The sequence below is a fragment of the Amborella trichopoda genome, chromosome 1 (genome assembly GCF_054954075.1).
Source record: "Amborella trichopoda isolate Santa Cruz 75 chromosome 1, AtrichopodaSantaCruz75HAP2 v2.0, whole genome shotgun sequence".
Taxonomy (NCBI): domain Eukaryota; kingdom Viridiplantae; phylum Streptophyta; class Magnoliopsida; order Amborellales; family Amborellaceae; genus Amborella; species Amborella trichopoda.
The window spans coordinates 13718230-13735476 of record NC_142336.1 but is presented as its reverse complement, the minus strand read 5'-3'; positions in this window follow the sequence as shown (position 1 = coordinate 13735476).

Below are 17247 nucleotides of genomic sequence, written 5' to 3'. Positions count from 1 at the left end.
TCTCTCTAGGTAAACTCTCACTCTCCCTCTCTCTCTCTCTCCCATGAGCCCTCCTCCACCCTCAGCAACCTACCCCTCTCTCTCTCTCTCTCCTGTGAACCCTCCTCCACCCTGAGATTTTTGCTCTCTCGTTGTGACCCTATAGGTGATTGTCTCTTGCTTTTAATCTGATTCTCTCTCTCTGTAAACTTTCAATGACCTTAAGAATCAAAATAGTGGGTTCTCTCTCTTCTTCATCACTTTCTATTGTTGTAATCAACCATTAAGAGCAAGGTACAAGATCCCTCTCCTTCTTTTTATATTGCCTGTTCTTGCTCGTTTGTCTTCTGAATTGATAGTTTTATTCCAAGTTCATGCCCCCCATTTTGGCATGGTTTCGTCTTGTTTTTCTTGAGTTTTATTTGTTGCAATTTTCTAAGCTGTCACTGCACAATAGGAAGAAAAAATGTTCATAGAGAGCTTCAAATCATGATTCCATAAACCCTCAAGCATTACACTTCACAATAAGAAACAAAAATGCTCATAGAGGGCTTTGAATCATGATTCCATAAACCCTCAAGAATTTCATTGCACAATAGGAAGAAAAATGTTCATAGAGGTCTTCGAATCATGATTCCATAAATGCTCAATACGCCACAATTTTCCCATTTACACACTTAGCATTTTGGTCACCATTTGTACTTAGCTGGGGCTCTCTTCCCATATCACCTCAACTATCGTTGTACTCAGTTGGGGCTCTCTCTCTTTAAGTAGTTGGGCAATACGTAGTTGGGGCTTTCTCTCTTGAAGACGCCTCGTGCAGAGCTCCTTTCTCTCTCTAGGTAAACTCTCCCTCTCGTAGGCCAAATAGCAGTGTACAGAAGATGCTTTAGAAGTATTTGATATGTTGCAAATACCAGACATGGTTTCAGTTCCTATGGTTGTTGACACTAAAAGAAAGAGATATTCATGATGTTGAGTAAATTGGATGTTAATATTAAGGAAGTTGGCTATGTATCTACTAAGAATTATGTCTTAAGTAAGAGAAACTACAAATTATGTCTTTTTATTTGTATTTAAGCATGAGAAGTTACAATGTCATAGTGAGATGATTGCTCTTGCATGTGCACCCCACAAGGAAGTTACTAAACACAAGAAAATGATTACATTGGAAAAAACAAGCTTCAAAATCACATTCCCTATAATTTGTTTTCTTGGTAATCCAATTTCAATAGCTAATTGTTTCACATTAGCAAAATATTTTGTTTACTCAAATTTAGCAATAACTTTTATTAAGAATTACAACAGATTGATCAAATAAATGATTTTGATAAATTATTATGCAATACTTTTTTATGATAGGACTTGAGATTAAAGGGCAAGATAAAAAATAAACAGTTTCATTCCCCTTTTTTTTTTGTTCTTTTAAATTTCCATATCATTCTGAAGTGTCAAGTAGATGTTTGAACACATTTTTTAGGGCCTCGGTCCCTGATGCGGAATAAAGAGGAAGCAGGTCAATAAAGCCTACAAAACATGAAAATTTTGACAGTCTCACAATGACTCCAAAATTGGTCAAGATTTTCATCAATGCTCCAAAAATCCATTTGCCAAGTTTCATCGCGATCAGACATGTCTAAGACAATGAACACAAAGAAACAATTTCAAAAATATTGGCCTCTAACACCCTGAAAGGGACTTCGTAACTATAACTATATTTTTGGTGCATCAAATTGTTGTGGGACCACCTCCATTGGATCTGGTACAGTTGACAACCCCTGTGGGTCAAGTTTCGGCTTAATCGGGCACTCCAAGGCAAAGTTATGTGTAAAATACCAAAAAAGGATAGGCCACACACTATTCCCCTGTGGCCACCTTACACCAAAACACCATTAAAGGTGGCTGTGTTTATAGTCATGTGCAGTGACTTTTGAGGCCCATATCTCACTTGTTCAGAGTCGGATCATGCTCAAATTTTGTGAGCGTGTTCATCTAGTCAAGACGAGCGATTCGATGGCTCAAAATTGTTATCAAAACTATCACTATGCCTAGCCCTACAAGAAACTAATCATCTTTCGATCAAACGGGCATCAGAATAACCCCAAATCAGTCATGAAAGATCACGCAAGTTCTCAGGCAGCAATAGGGACTGTTCTGAAATTCCACATATTGTTAGGCCAGGGCAAAACAATCCTTTTGCACCCATTTTTACAAATTCTTTTAATTAAATAAAATTGCAATTATCTTCAAATTTAGGTAGTATTTGAGCGTCCACCCATGTTTAGGCCCAATTTTATATAAGCATGCAAAGCCAAATTGTAAAAAACCCTTGGATTCATTTCTTTAATCAATCAATAAAGACTTGATTTTTTCTTAAGCTCATGGGTGCATCTTGGAGAGAGAGAGAGAGAGAGAAAGAGAGAGAGGAGAGAGAAGAAAAAGGTTGGTACCCTCTGATAAGATAATTTTCTCTCTCCTCCTCTCTTTCTCTCTCCTCTCTTTTTCCATTTCTCTCTCTCTCCTCCCCTCTTTCTCTCTCCTTCTCCCCTCTTTCTCTCTCCTCCCCTCTTTCTCTCTCCTTCTCCCCTCTTTCTCTCTCCTCCCCTCTTTCTCTCTCCTTCTCCCCTCTTTCTCTCTCCTTCTCTCTTTTCTTTTTTTTCTTTCTTTTTCTCATCTATATCTCACCCTTTCTCTCTCCTCTTCCTCATGTCTTTTTCTCTTTCTCTCTCTTCTTCTCATTTTTATCTCTCTCCCCTTTCTCATTGTTATCTTCCTTTTTCTCTCCTCTTTCTCATCTCTATATATGTTTCTCTCTCTATCTCTCTTTCTCTCTCCTCTTTATGATATATATCTCCCTTTCTCTCTCCTCTTTCTCATCTTTATCTCTCTTTCTCTCTTTTCTTCTCATCTTTATCTCTCCCTGATCTCCTTTTAAACTCAGCCGGTGATGCTAGTGCCGACTGTGTCTTCTTTCTTCTCTTCCTCTAATAAAATATGTGAAGCTTAGTGCTGACTGCATCTTCTCTTTCGTCTCTGTCTAATATAATCATCGAAGCCTAGCACTGACTGCATCTTCTCTCTCTTCTCTGTCTAATACAGTCAGTGAACCCTAGCACCGACTACATCTTCTCTCTCTTCTCTGATTAGCACAGTCGGGGATGCCCAGCACCAACTATATCTTCTCTCTCCTCTTTTCTTAAACATAATCGACGAAGCCTAGCGTCGACTGTGTCCCTTTTCTCTCTTTTAGTTCCAACCCAACCGACGAGACCCAGCACCGATAGTGTCTTCTTTCTCCCCTTTATTAAACACAGCTGACAAAGCTTGACATCGACTGTGTCCTTTTTCTCTCTTCTCTTTTCAATCAGTCGACGATGCCCAGGGTCGACTGGGTCTTCTCTCTCCTCACTTCTTAAACATAGTCGAGGAAGCCTAGTGCTAATTGTGTCCATCTCTCTCTTCTTTTTCCAACCCAGCCGACATTGCCTAGCGTCGACTAAGTCTTTCCTTTTCTTCCTCATCCAACACAACCGGTGATGCCTAGCACCGACTGTGTCTTTCACCCTCTTTTCTCCTTCCTTCTCTCTTCTCTCACACTCTTCTCCTTCTTTCTTTTTCTTCTCTTTCTTATTCTCTTACTTCTTACCCTCTCTTTATGAATTTCATTCTTTTTTTTATCCTTTCATTTGACTAAGAAGGGTTGAGATTAGCCTCTTATGATAGTCTGTGGTCTAGCCGTAATGTTGTTGTGTCAGAATTACTACGCCTGCTTTATCGCCACAACAAACTAACCATCGTGTCTAGCTAGTTAGTATCGATATTGACGTCTAGTAATAATCCTTTTGAGCTGGTCTGAGTTACAGAGCCCGTTTTACTATCATGTCAGGCCAATTACCCACCAACTTAGTCACTGTGTTGATCTCCCTGCTTGGTCAAATTCTTCTTTCGTCCCATCTTTCTTCTGTCGTTCTTTCCTTCTTCTTTTGAATGTGACACGTGTACGTTCACTCAAAAGCCAGGTGAGGTCTACTGACCCACCTATCTTATAACCTTTGCCATATATGTGTGAATGCTGAAAACAGGAGAATACAAGCTAAGGGAGGCGATTCCGAACCAATTTTATTACTGGGGGGCTTTTTTCATGATCTAAGAGAGCGCCCACACGGGCTAGCCCAAGTAAGTCTCGAACCTACCTTAAATTCCTCTCTCATCGATTGTTAATACCTGCCCTCGTTCTCGAACGAGGTTCCCGAGAGAGCGATCTCAAAAGTCCCGGGTCTCCCCTAAAACCCTAGACGCGTGTTGCCCGATCATCCAGATCCGGAGGGTGAGATAGATGCACCTAACCAGCTTGGCGACTCCACTGGGGACTTACTACCCCTTAGTCGAATCGTTCTTGTTTGGCTTGTTTCTTCTTTTATTATCTGCTTTTATCTTTTAACACTTCACTTATGGCTTGCGGGTTTTGTAACCATTCATCTGGATCGGGGATTTTCTTATTCCTGCATTCATGAGTATCCCTAGGGAACAAGTTCCCTCAACTTCGTTCCCGACCATCCTTTTGAGCAAAGACCCCTTATCTAGCTCCCAGGTCTTAGCCTAGACCGGTGTGAGGTGGGACTTAAAAGTCCCTCACTCCCCATCTCCTCGCTTTGGTGGAAACTCCACCAAGGCACCCCGCATCGGCAGCACTTCTGTTGCCACACACAGTATGCACCCAGCCACTGGAAAGTCACTTGCCGATCGTATTCCCAAGGTACACCAGAAGGCTGCCTAGTTCCTTTCTGCAAAAGGCAAGCAGGTTGTCATTGCTTATGTGTCTCCCCTCAAGGCTACCCATCACATTCTTGCACCACCACGAGTCTCTATCCCTAGTGGCTCGACACATAGAGACAGAGGCCCTGTGACCTCCACCTCTTACACACCACAAGGCTTGTGGGTTACCCACTCGAGTCACACCTCGGGGCAACCCTTCTGTTATCTCGAGTCTGTGCCCAGGATCGAACCTTCCAAGGCCAGGTCCTGCGCATGCTCTCACATGAATCCCACAGCTCAGGGCAACGCCATTGCTACGCCAACTCGAGCACACAAGAGACGCCCTCCTCGTCCTCCTACTCTGCACACATAAGCGCACCTTGTGAGGGGTAGGCCCCCACCTGTTCGCTTACAGAAACCTGCTCGCAGTTCTTGACGTTTAGGACACTCATGACCCTTCCTTACTAGGTGCACACGCGTCGCCGTCATAGACAGCCCCTTCCCTATACCTCATAAGACAATTATGGTCCTCACCCTGTCTCTCAGGTGGACATTGATGCTATGGTGACCCGTAGCCTAAAGAACAGACAAATTCTAAGGACACAGGGTGCGATGACTTACCATAGGCCGTACTCTTCATACATTGACTAGGTCCCGTTTCCCTTAGATTACAAGAAAGGGTAGTTTCCTCTATTCAACAGAACCACGTCCCCGAACTAGCATATTGTCCACTTCCAAGAAGCATGTCGAGAAACAACGGCTAACGGGAGACTTCTTCTCCGTCAAGTTGTTGAAACCCTTGACGGCCCAGCTTTTCAGTGGTATGCTTGACTCCCTCCAAACTCAGTACATACATGGGAGGAAATGGAGAAACATTTCTATTAGCGCTTCTATGAGGTCAAGAGAGAGGTTCAAACTATTGAGCTTCTCACTCTGACTCAAGACCCCGATGAGCCCGTAGACCAATTCATATCAAGATGGAGAAATTTGGCTGCTTCTTGAGAAGGAAGCAGTCCAAACTTATGTGCGAAACATGCGACCTAAGATTTCTCTACATGGCGAGGCCTCTAATCTGACTTCCATATCAGAGCTGATCTCTAAATCAGTCTGCATAGAAAGTCTGTCATGCCACCATGGCGGGTCACGACAACAGCGTGCCAGCTCTGCGAACAACCGGGGCAATTGTAGCCATCAGATTAACACTCATGGCAACCAACAAAAAGGAGTAATTAGTGCAGCCGTCACAGTCACTGATCCCAAGAAGGCTCCCTCTCAAACTTTAGACCTCTCCAAAAGGATGAGCACAGTGAAAACAACGCCCCAAGCAGGCAAGCAACAACAACCGTACAATCGAGTACTCCCGCCAGCGAATCTTAGTCAGGATGATTATTTCACCAGGCATTAGAATAAGGTCTACCCCTTTGAGAAGGATTGGGTCCCTACACTGCTCCGGTTATTATTGGAACATAATATGATTCAACTTTCAAAAGCTAAATTCCCTGAGCAAGCTAGCCTCGACACTTAAGCGAATTATTGTGCTTACCATCGAAGGATTAATCATCCTATAGATGACTGCTACATGCTAAAAGATATTATCGAGGTCCTGATTCAGAAAGGTCAAACAAAGCTTGAAGAATTACAGAAGGCCTTCGAGGAAGTAGAAGCCTCCCATGCAGTAACTGTTCAAGAGGAAGACGAAGCCCCTAGTATCCTTCACGCCTTCTTTGTTATACTGCTTTAGGAAGTCATAAATGCACTGAAGCACGCAAGGCACTCTCGATGCCTTGCTTAGGGGATTGAGGATTGTTGGTGCCTGTATCACCAGGTATGGGGCCACTACCTATGGAAATGCACTAGTTTTCATGATATATTAGCAAAGAAAATGTGGGAGCGTCAAGAGTTTTACAATGTCCCAATACGTGATCCCCAAGTCACTACCGCATCAGTGCAAGAGGAGGACCTCCCAACACAAGACCTTCTCAATAATCATTCAGACTCTGCTGAACCCTCAACTTCCCATCAATGGATAGTTCACCACTGGCAAAGCAGACTCAAGTCTTTAAGGCTAGAAGCAGTTCACTAAGCTAGGGTTGTTAACAAGCCTAACGATGCGAATCAAGTACCACCTCAGAAAACAAAAAGGAGACGGGCACTAAGGGCTGCTTGCTGGAGAAACAAGATGGCTCAACCACCAGTCGAGCAGGAATTTCTCAAGCCCCGTCCCCCACTTCCAACTTTACTAGACTTTCTCCCTGGCACACTCCTTCTTCCTTCCCATCGAGAGGACCTCCTAGAGTGCTCTTCCACTCACAACACGTCCAATGAGGATGACGACATTAAAAGTACTCCTCAACGGTCTAGGCAAGGGAAAGACCTAAAAGGCCCCTTGGACTCGTCCAACCCTGACGATGACGTAAAAAGCTGCCCATAGCGGTTTGATGAGGGGAACGACCTTAAAAGTTCCCCACTTTCTAACCCTTCTCCTTCTTCGTCTTCTGCTTCTCATTCTTCCTCATCTATGTCTCTTGCAGGTAAAACCTTGATATGTCCAAACTTCGAAGCTCTTGACAAAGAACTTGAGGGATCAAACATAATTAAAATGCAACGGAGGGAGTTTAAAAAGATGCTGGCTCAGAAAGCAGGATTCTTGACAGTTGCTGACACGCTGGCAGCTCGTTCCAAAGCACAGCCATCCTCTTTAAAGAAGAACAAAAGGTCAAAGCCAAAGAACCCTAGTGGCCCCTTGAGCCTGACTTTGAGCAGAGACTGAGAGAGTCAAAGGGGCAGAGTTTCTATTCTCGAGAATCTTGCCACATGGTGCAAATCTCAGAAGCATCACACAACCCGGGGCAGATGAATCTCAAATCAAGGAAGACGCTGCAACCTCCACCACAGTAGTCGGGCACCTTGAAATTTCCTGGTTCGCCACTATGCGCTGATCCAAATATCAAGCTCCCTATTCTATCACGTGCCAGGTAAGGGGGGTATCCACCTGTCTCCTCTACCTGGTACCCTGGTGCCAATTACCATTCTCCCCTTTCCAGGGGTGATCAGCATTTCAATATCCTTTGCTGATAATCCTCCACCAGTTTGCATAAGCCTCAGTCATTCGGACCCTCATGCCGAAGTGAGGCAACACATACTTGTTGATTTCTGTCATTTTAAGACATGTGGACCAAGAAGTCCATATATATTCTGGTGACCAGCACTCGTGGAGAATCCGAAGCTCTTATGCTTTCCTTGTGTTCACTTTGCCCCAACGCTTTTCGATAAACATGAAGAAGGGGCAACTTTGATCAAGCCCGTGCTGACAGGAAAAGCGGTGAGGGAAATACCCCTCTAGTCTGGCATTGTGCGGAGTCTGATAAGGTAGAACTCATCCTCTGATGCTCAGGATGAACATGAGCTCCCTAATGGTTGTTGGAGTGCCATCTAGCTCCTTCCCCAATTCATCAATGAAAGCACGATCGGTGAAGCTCCCGATCGGGAATGGGACTCGCCGCATGTTTAAGGAGTCATTCTCAAATAAACTCTGAGCTCCCCATGGGGTATGGAAGATAGCCTTTTGGTTGACAATCCTCATCAAGAAGGGCCACAGTTTTCCTCCTGAGTCCTGGTGACTGACTTAGGTGTTAGGGAAGTAGGCCCCTAGCCACTCGTATACATAATGGATGGGGAATGGAGTTTTAAAATCTGCAGGAAATGCCTCTCCTCCTACAATGCCATTCCCTCAGTCTTTGCCTTTGTAGGCCTTTCCACAGGAGATGGCCCCAAGCCATGGTAAATATTACACAAAACTGGCTGAGCAAGGGCATACTCATGCCGTCTTGCCATGTCGCAAGTGACATACAATACGTCTGGATGAATGTTCTTTGCTCATCCAAGAAGCACAAATTTGCACAAAAATAAGGCCAAATATGCAGCCAAAAATATGTAGTCATCGCTGGTCTTGGATTGATACACGGGAGGCATCCCCTTAACAATTGCATTCCCTTTCCCTTTCAGAGTACCCTGGCTACCTTTAGGATAATCCCCAAAGAAGAATTTCACCCATTCGGTGAAGGTCACCCGACCGTTGCTAAACTTGGAAGCGAGCAATTGGTAAGCCTCGAAAATCTTTTGAAGACTGGCGGGTAGCTCTTCATCCCCCAATTTGGCACCACAAAAAATGACCGAGTTTTGGGGCACGAACGAGTCATACATGGCCCTGATTATCGGAAGGCCCCCAATAAAATGAAGATCTAGCAAAGAGATTCCTACTTCCCCATGCCCAAGAAGCCAGGTATTGCTAAAATGGCTCCATGTCTCCAGTAATACCTTCATAGTAATGGAGCACCGATCATAGTAGCTGCCCAAACACTGGAGCACTGCTAATAGAGAAGCATGTTTAAGAGTGCTTCTGTGCAACACCAACACCTTGACAGTCTAGGAAGAGTATCCCTTCAAGTATTGGTGCTTCCCCTAAATTCGGAGGCCTTTTGCTAACCACATTAGTAGCCCCTTTGCCTATACCATTAATTTCGCTAGGGTGGGCAAGTTCTCCCTAGAGGCTATGTTCCTGTGCATGCAATGAGGCAGTGCCATCCCTTCTTCAATACTGACATTTCCGTCATTACCCTCGTGAACTTCAAAACAAACGGGGTTGATAATGCAGGTGACACTGAGAGGCCACTGTGGCCTGCATACTGGCTTAGTCAGCCATTGGGCTCACCCCTTGATATAGCCTCACCGGTAAAATCCTGGGTGCCGACCTCTCCCCCTCTTGGAAGCTTCTTTATGTCAAGAATTCGGTAAGAAAGACCAGCCATTGTAAAAGGGCTAAGTGATTCAAATAAAAATTTGGTAAGGCACTAGATCAGCGCCGGCCAAGTCTTCCAACGCCTAGTGTCGTCTATGTTTTTTAATATCTAGTGTCGGATGCGTTTGCGAATTCCTAGCACTGGCTGTGTCAGACAACACTTAGCGCCGGTTGTGTCTGCTAACCCGTAGCACCGGTCGAGTCTTCCAACACCTAACGTCGGCTATTGTTTCTAATACCTAGCATCGGCTGTGTTTGTCAATGCCTAGTGCTGGTTGCGATTGCTAATGTCTAGCGCTGACTGTGTTCAAATCTCTCACACTTGCCACAGACTCCACGCGTGTCGCCTCAAACCCTTCTGCGTCCCCTGGCAACTGTTGCCTCGTCCTTCTACGCTGCTTGACACATGTCTCACACGTGCTAATGGAAACTGCTCGTCTTCCCTTCGACGGTTCACTTCTTGTGACCGTCCACTTCCTGCAACCGTTCGTCTTCCCAGCGACGGTCCACCTTCAGCGATCGATCCTTTTCCCTTGACCCTTCGATGTCTCGTTGGAACTTCTCCTACATGGCCAAAAAATCACTGAGAAACTTTTCCCTGCCTGCGTCTTGGTCAGGAACGCACCAAAACCCACTGAAAACCCTCTGCATCTTTCCTTAAGTCACCAAGAAACCCCCTAAGCTCCCAAAAAACTTCCCAAAACTTGCTAAAATGCCAACTATTGCACTTCCCACCTCTTCTACCCTCGAAGATCACAATCGGAGTTCTCTTGCTTCCCGAAAAACCTCCTATGCTAACCACGAAAGTCCTGTAACTCTTCCTTTTCTGACAATCCCTTGACAATCTTGGCGAAACCTTCCCTGTAAGTTTTGCTAGAACACTTGATCGTTTTTCGGAAACCCTCTGCTTACCAAAGCTTGCACCTGGAAATCCTCTGTTCACTATTAAAAAAAAATTTGTTTATGGTTTTTATCTTCCATGAAAAGTCAAGGAAATGGGGTTTTACCCCCTTATATAGCCAACACTACCCTCAAACGCCCTCACAAACTGGGAATCCCAGTCGCGTTCAAGGAAAGCCAAACAATGATGAGCTGGGTCGGGCTTTGACCTAAGGCCCGAGGCAACTCTCATCGCCACCTGTAAAATCCCAACAAACGGGCTATATCGGGTCGGGTTTTGACCTGAGGCCCTGGAAAAGTTTCTTTACCGCTTCATCTAGGTCGGGTCGGGATCAGGCTATAGGCTGAGTACCAATCCATACCCAGCGTTGGCTATGAGGTCGAAGTGACCTAGCGCCAGCTGAGTTTCAATAGCCATAGTATCGGTCGTGTGCTTGATAACCCAGTGTCAGCCGTGTTGAAACAATAGCACGAGCCGCCCTCATCCCCGGTTGTGTTTTTAACAACCCAACGCCCGCTATGCAGTCGAAATGAGCAAGAGCTGACTGAGTTTCAACAGCTCTAGTGCCGGTCATGTGCTCGATAACCCAGCGTTGGCGGTGTTCAAATGATAGCACGGCCCGCCCTCGGCGCCGACTGTGTTTTTAACAAACCAGCGCTGGCTGTGTTTTTCATTTAGAAATTACTATGTTTAAACAAACCTAACATCAGCTGTGTGCTCGATAACTCAGCGCTAGTGGTGGCACATGTCGTCCTCAGCGCCCACAATATTTTTAACAACCTAGCGCCGACTGAGTGGTTAAGAGGCAGTGTTGGCCGACTTCAGCGTCGGGTGTGTTTTCAAAGACTTAACGCCAGCTGAGTGCTCAACAAATAATGGTTGTTGCACCTAGCGTCAGTTGTATTTTAAGCAACCTGAGCCAAAGCTGTGCGTGACCTATCATCCTCAATGGAGTTAGGAGCAGGCCACTGTCGCTCATCCCTAGTATGGGTCACACTTGTACTGCAGCCCATTATCCCCAGTGGATTTAGGGTCATTCTTATCTCTTCAATCCCCAGTGGGTCTGTTTCACACCAAATCACTACTCCTTTGCTATCTTATCCTCAAGAAGTTGGCTTACCTATTTTCTGTAGAGTCTCATCTTTCACCCCCCGGGAGTCATACTCACACCCTAATCCCCAGTGAAGTCTGCTTCCGTTTGTCATCCCTCGTCAGGCCACTATCTCCATCCCTCTGCTTGTGTATGACATTAACCACTTTATCCCCAGGGAGTCAGATTGTCATCCAAAGACTTATTCCCTATGGATCTCACCTACATGGTGACCCAAACCATGGTCCGTACAGCATGACCTTAAACTACACAGCCTTGGTTTAGATGCACGACCCTAAACTGCATGGTCCAAGCTATATGACCTTAAACTATAGTGGAGGTCTAGTTGCATGACCTTAAACTACACAGTCCTAGTTGCATGACTCTAAGCTGCATAAACATGGTCCAAACTATATGACCTTAAACTGTAGCGGAGGTCTAGTTACACGACCTTAAACTGCACAGTCCTAGTTGCATGACTCTAAACTGCATAACCATTGTCCAAACTATATGACCTTAAATTGTAGCAAAGGTCTAGTTGTACGACCTTAAACTGCACCGCCCTAGTTGCATGACTCTTAACTGCATAACCATTGTCCAAACTATATGACCTTAAACTGTAGTAGAGGTCTAGTTGCACGACCTTAAACTGCACGGTCCTAGTTGCATGACTCTAAAATACATAACCATGGTCCAAACTATATGACCTTAAACTGTAGCGGAGTCCTAGTTGCATGACCTTAAACTGCATGGTCCTAGTCGCATGACTCTAAACTGCATAACCATGGTCCAAACTATACGATCTTAAACTATAGCGGAGGTCTAGTTGCATGACCTTAAACTGCACGGTCTTAGTTGTATGACTCTAAACTGCATAACCACGGTTCAAGCTATATGATTATGAAACCATAATACACGTCCTGGCTGCATGACGATAAACTGCTTTGCACAGGTCTAAGAGGTATGACCAGAAACTCGCCCCCACATACGTGCAGCACTATTACTATCTCCCTAGTGAGTCTATTCATTTCAACATACTACATCATTCCCCAGTGAGTCTCACCTGTGCTCACAAGCTAGTGGTGAACCATCCTGCCACCTATACTCGACATAAGAGAGTGGGTCATCACTTTCCACCTTCTTTTCATACATCATCAATCTTTCACAAGTAGCCTCGTGCCATCTCCCCAACAGTGAGCTAAACCACTACCATACTCATTTCATGACCCCTAGAGACTACTATCCATCCCCATTATGGTCTAGCTGCATGACCTTAAACTGTAGTGCACGTCCTGGCCGCATGATGTTAAAAGGCTTCGTACAGGTCCCGAGGGCATGACCTTAAACATGCCTTCACAAAACAAATGATGAAATAACAGACATTATGTATACCTTAATAAGGGAACGTCATGAGTAATAATGACGGACAGGCATAGTCACGAAACCATGAGTAAAAGAGTTTCGTGACTAGAAACCGGGCACGGTGAAAACTCGAAAGGGCTTCGTGAGTAAAACTGGATGAAAAAAGTGGACATGGCCGAAAGGTCATGGGTAAGTGAGCTCCAAATAGGAGGAAGTTGGTGAAAATTGTCACTACAACACCGCTTCTCAAGTTCAAGTGAAAATCCACAGAGGACGCTTGGACCAATAAACAGGTTGATGCAGCACTCGCCTCAACAGGAGGCTTCAGCCCTCACTCATAAAGAAAAAATCCTTGGTGACACATACCAGGACCCAAAAATAAGAGCTTCAAGGAAAAGATTCTGACAGCCTGAGTCCATTCGCCAAAATGGACTCGAAGGACAGAAGACTTGCCAAGAAGGCAAGACAAGTCTCATGACAAAGAGCATCATTCTCACAAGGTTACCAACACACTTCCAAGATGTTGAAGATGGCCCAAGGAAGCTAAGTCAACCATGAATTTGGAGCAATAATCAGATGATTGTCGTAGCTACAAAGCAGTGGGTAGGGATGGTTGTACCCAGAGCTGGTCACCTCAATAAATTGAGGTACCCTACTCGCAAAGGAATAATTGGTCAGTCATGACTTTGGCATGGTAATCAGATGCTTATTGTAGCTGCAAAGCAGTGCGTAGGGGTGGTTGTACCTAGAGCTAGTCACCTCGATAAACTGAGGTACCCTACTCGACAAGGAATGATTGATGCACGAAGCAGACAGTGCTGACCTAAGGCCTTTCAGCATACCATTCACGTAATCCTTGAAATGTGGCTCAACACCAGAGGATATGCACAAACATAGACCAAATGGGAACATTGCCCTTCGACATGGCACTCAATTGCCAGACAGGCCTGATTTTGACTGATGAGGTCCGTACAAAATCCTCAGCTTCAAAATCACAAATAGCCGCACGAGGGTGAGGACTTCGATGAGATCCCTCAAAGATTCTCTTCTCCCCCTAAAGTCTCCATAGACGGACCTGTGAACAATGCATCTAATGACTTCGATGAGATCTCCTCGGCGTTCACGTGGTCATGTGCCTAGGAAGAAAAAAAAAGTAAAAGTCGAAGGAAATTTTTCGAATGTTGTCCTTCTTGCTTCTCTTGAAGTACAACATTCGGTAGGGCAAGCTGTTTTGAACACATTTTTCAGTGCTTTGGTCCCTGATGCGAAATAAAGAGGCAGTAGGTCAATAAAGCCTACAAAACAATAGTCTCAGAATGGCTCCAGAATTGGTCAAGATCTTCATCAGCACTCCAAAAGGCCATTAGCCAAGTTTCATCATGATCAGACATGTTTAAGGTAATGAACACAAAGAAACAATTTCAAAAAAATTGGCCTCTAGCACCCTAAAATAGACCCCGTAACTAGAACTATATTTTTGCTGTGTTAATTGCTGTGGGACTACCACCATTAGATCCAACACAGTTGAAAACCCCTTTAGGTTAAGTTTCGGCTTCATCGGGCACTCCAAGATAATCTTTTGGGTCAAATACCGTAAAGGTGTGGGATGCACACTATTCTCGTGTGGCCACGTTATACCAAAATACCATTAAAGGTGGTTGTTTTATAGTCTGAGGCAATGAATTTCGAGGCCCATATCTCACTTGCTCGGAGTCAGATCACGCTCAAATTTTGTGAGGGTGCTCGTCTTGTTAAGACGAGCGATTCGATATGTGGTACGCCCAGTGATGATGCCCAAGCATGGAGAAACATTAGAGGGAAGTTACTGATCCGTGAAGAAAGTTACAAAAAATTCATCAGCAGCATGCCCCACTCCAGTGACCAAATCATGACGCTCGCATACCCGATCGGCATGAAACCAAGTGCATTATGTATGTAAGGTCCGTGGCTATCTCTGGCCCTAACCCCGTGTATGATAAATGATTGGATTTCACACATGAAGGCATTGAATATACTGTAATTTTCAGCTCTCGAGTTTCAAGATTCCCGCCAAAAACTCAAGACGACAAAATCTTCATCCGGATACAAAATCGAGCTGCGCTTATTGCAACGTGATCATGACAGCATGCTCAATGTGATTCAGCGAAGAAAATAAAGAAAAACATCAATGAACGAGCACACTATCGATCCGAAGTTTTCAAGATTCATCCAAAATTCAAGTCTCATGGTCATCGCTTAAAAACACAATCCATGACTCGAAATTGGTATCAAATCGATCGCCATGCCAAGCCCTAAAAGAAAATAATCATCTTTTGATCAAACGGGTATCAGAAGAACCTCGGGTCAGTCATGGAAGATCACGCAAGTTCTCGACAGTAGTAGAGACTGTTTTTTAATTTCACACATTGTTAGGCACGGGTAAAATAGTCCTTTTGCACAAAATTTTAGAATTTCTTTTAATTCAATAAATCTGTAATTATCTTCAATTTTAGGTAGTTTTTGGGCGTCCACCCATGTTTGGCCCCAATTCTATGTAAGCATGCAAAGCCAAATTGTAAAAAACCTTGGATTCATTTCTTCAATCAATCAATAAAGACTTCATTTTTGCTTAAGCTCGGGGGTCCGTCTTGGAGAGAGAGAGAGGAGAGAGAAAAAAGGGTCGGTACCCTTCAATAAGGTAATTTTCTCTCTCCTCCCCTCTTTTCTCATTTCTCTCTCTTCTTCTCATCTCTATCTCTCCCTTTCTCTCCTATTTCTCATCTCTATCTCTCTTTTTCTCTCTTCTTCTCATCTTTATCTCTCTCCTCTTTCTCATCTATATCTCCCTTTCTCTCTCCTCGTTCTCATCTTTATCTCTCTTTCTCTCTCTTCTTCTCATCTTTAAATCTTTTTCCCACTCTCCTTCTAAACATAGCAAGCAATGCTAGCACCGACTGTGTCTTCTTTCTTCTCTTCTTGTACTATAGTTGGTGAAGCTTAGCACCGACTGCATCTTCTCTCTCTTCTCTGTCTAATACAGTTGGTGAAGCCTACTGTCGACTGCATCTTCTCGATTTTCTCTATCTAATATAATCGGTGAAGCCTAACACCGACTGTATCTTCTCTCTCTTCTATGTCTAATAAAGTCGACGAAGTTTAGTGCCGACTGCATCTTCTCTCACTTCTCTGACTAGCATAGTCGGTGATGCCAAGCGTCGACTGTCTTTGCTCTCCTCTTTTCTTAAACACAACCGACCAAGCCTAGTGCTGACTGTCTTTTTTCTCTCTAATCTTTCCAACCCAACCGACGATGCCTAGCGTCGACTGTGTCTTCCCTCTCCTCTTGTCTTAAACACAGCCGACGAAGCCTAACGTCGACTGTGTCATTTTTCTCTCTTCTCTTTCCAACCCAGCCGATGATGCCCAGCGCCGACTGTGTCTTCTCTCTTCTCACTTCTTAAACACAGCCGACGATGCCTAGCACCAATTGTATCTATCTCACTCTTCTCTTTCCAACCCAGCCAGCGATGCCTAACGCCGATTGTGTCTTTCCTTCTCTTCCTCTTACAACATAGCCGGCGATACCTAGCGTTGACTGTGTATTTCACCCTCTTTTCTCCTTCTTTCTCTCTTCTCTCACACTCTTCTCCTTCTTTCTTTATTTTCCTCTCTTTCTTTCTCTTCTCTTTCTTATTCTCTTACTTTTTACTATCTCTTTATGATTTTCATTCTTTCTGTTATCCTTTCGTTTGATTAAGAAGGGTTGAGATTAGCCTCTTATGTCGTTTAGTCGTAATGTTGTTGTGCTAGAACTACTACGCCCACTTTATCTCTACGATAGACTAACCATCGTGTCTAGCTAATCAGTATCAGTATTGACCTCTAGTAGTAATCTTGTTGAGCCATTTTGAGTTACCGAGCCTGTTTTACTACCACGTCGGGCCAATTACCCACCGGCTTAGTCACTGTGTTGATCTCCTCGCCAGGTCAAATTCTTTCTCCCCATCTTCTTTCTTCTCTCGTTCTTTCCTTCTTCTTTTGAATGTGCACACCTGTGTACGTTCACCCAAAAGGCCAGGTGAGGTCCACTGACCCACCTACCTTATAACCTCTGCCATATATGTGTGATTGCATAAAACAGGAGAATAGAGGCCAAGGGAGGCAATTCTGAACTAGTTTTATTACTGGGGGCTTTCTTCATGATCTTAGAGGGCGCCTACGTGAGCCAGCTCGAGTAAGTCCCGAATCCACCTTAAATTTCTCTCTCATCGGTTGGTAATACCTACCCTTATTCTCGAACAAGGTTTCCGAGAGAGCAATCTCAAAAGTCTCGGGTCTCCCTTGAAACCCTAGACGCATGCCGCCTGATCATCCAAATCTGGA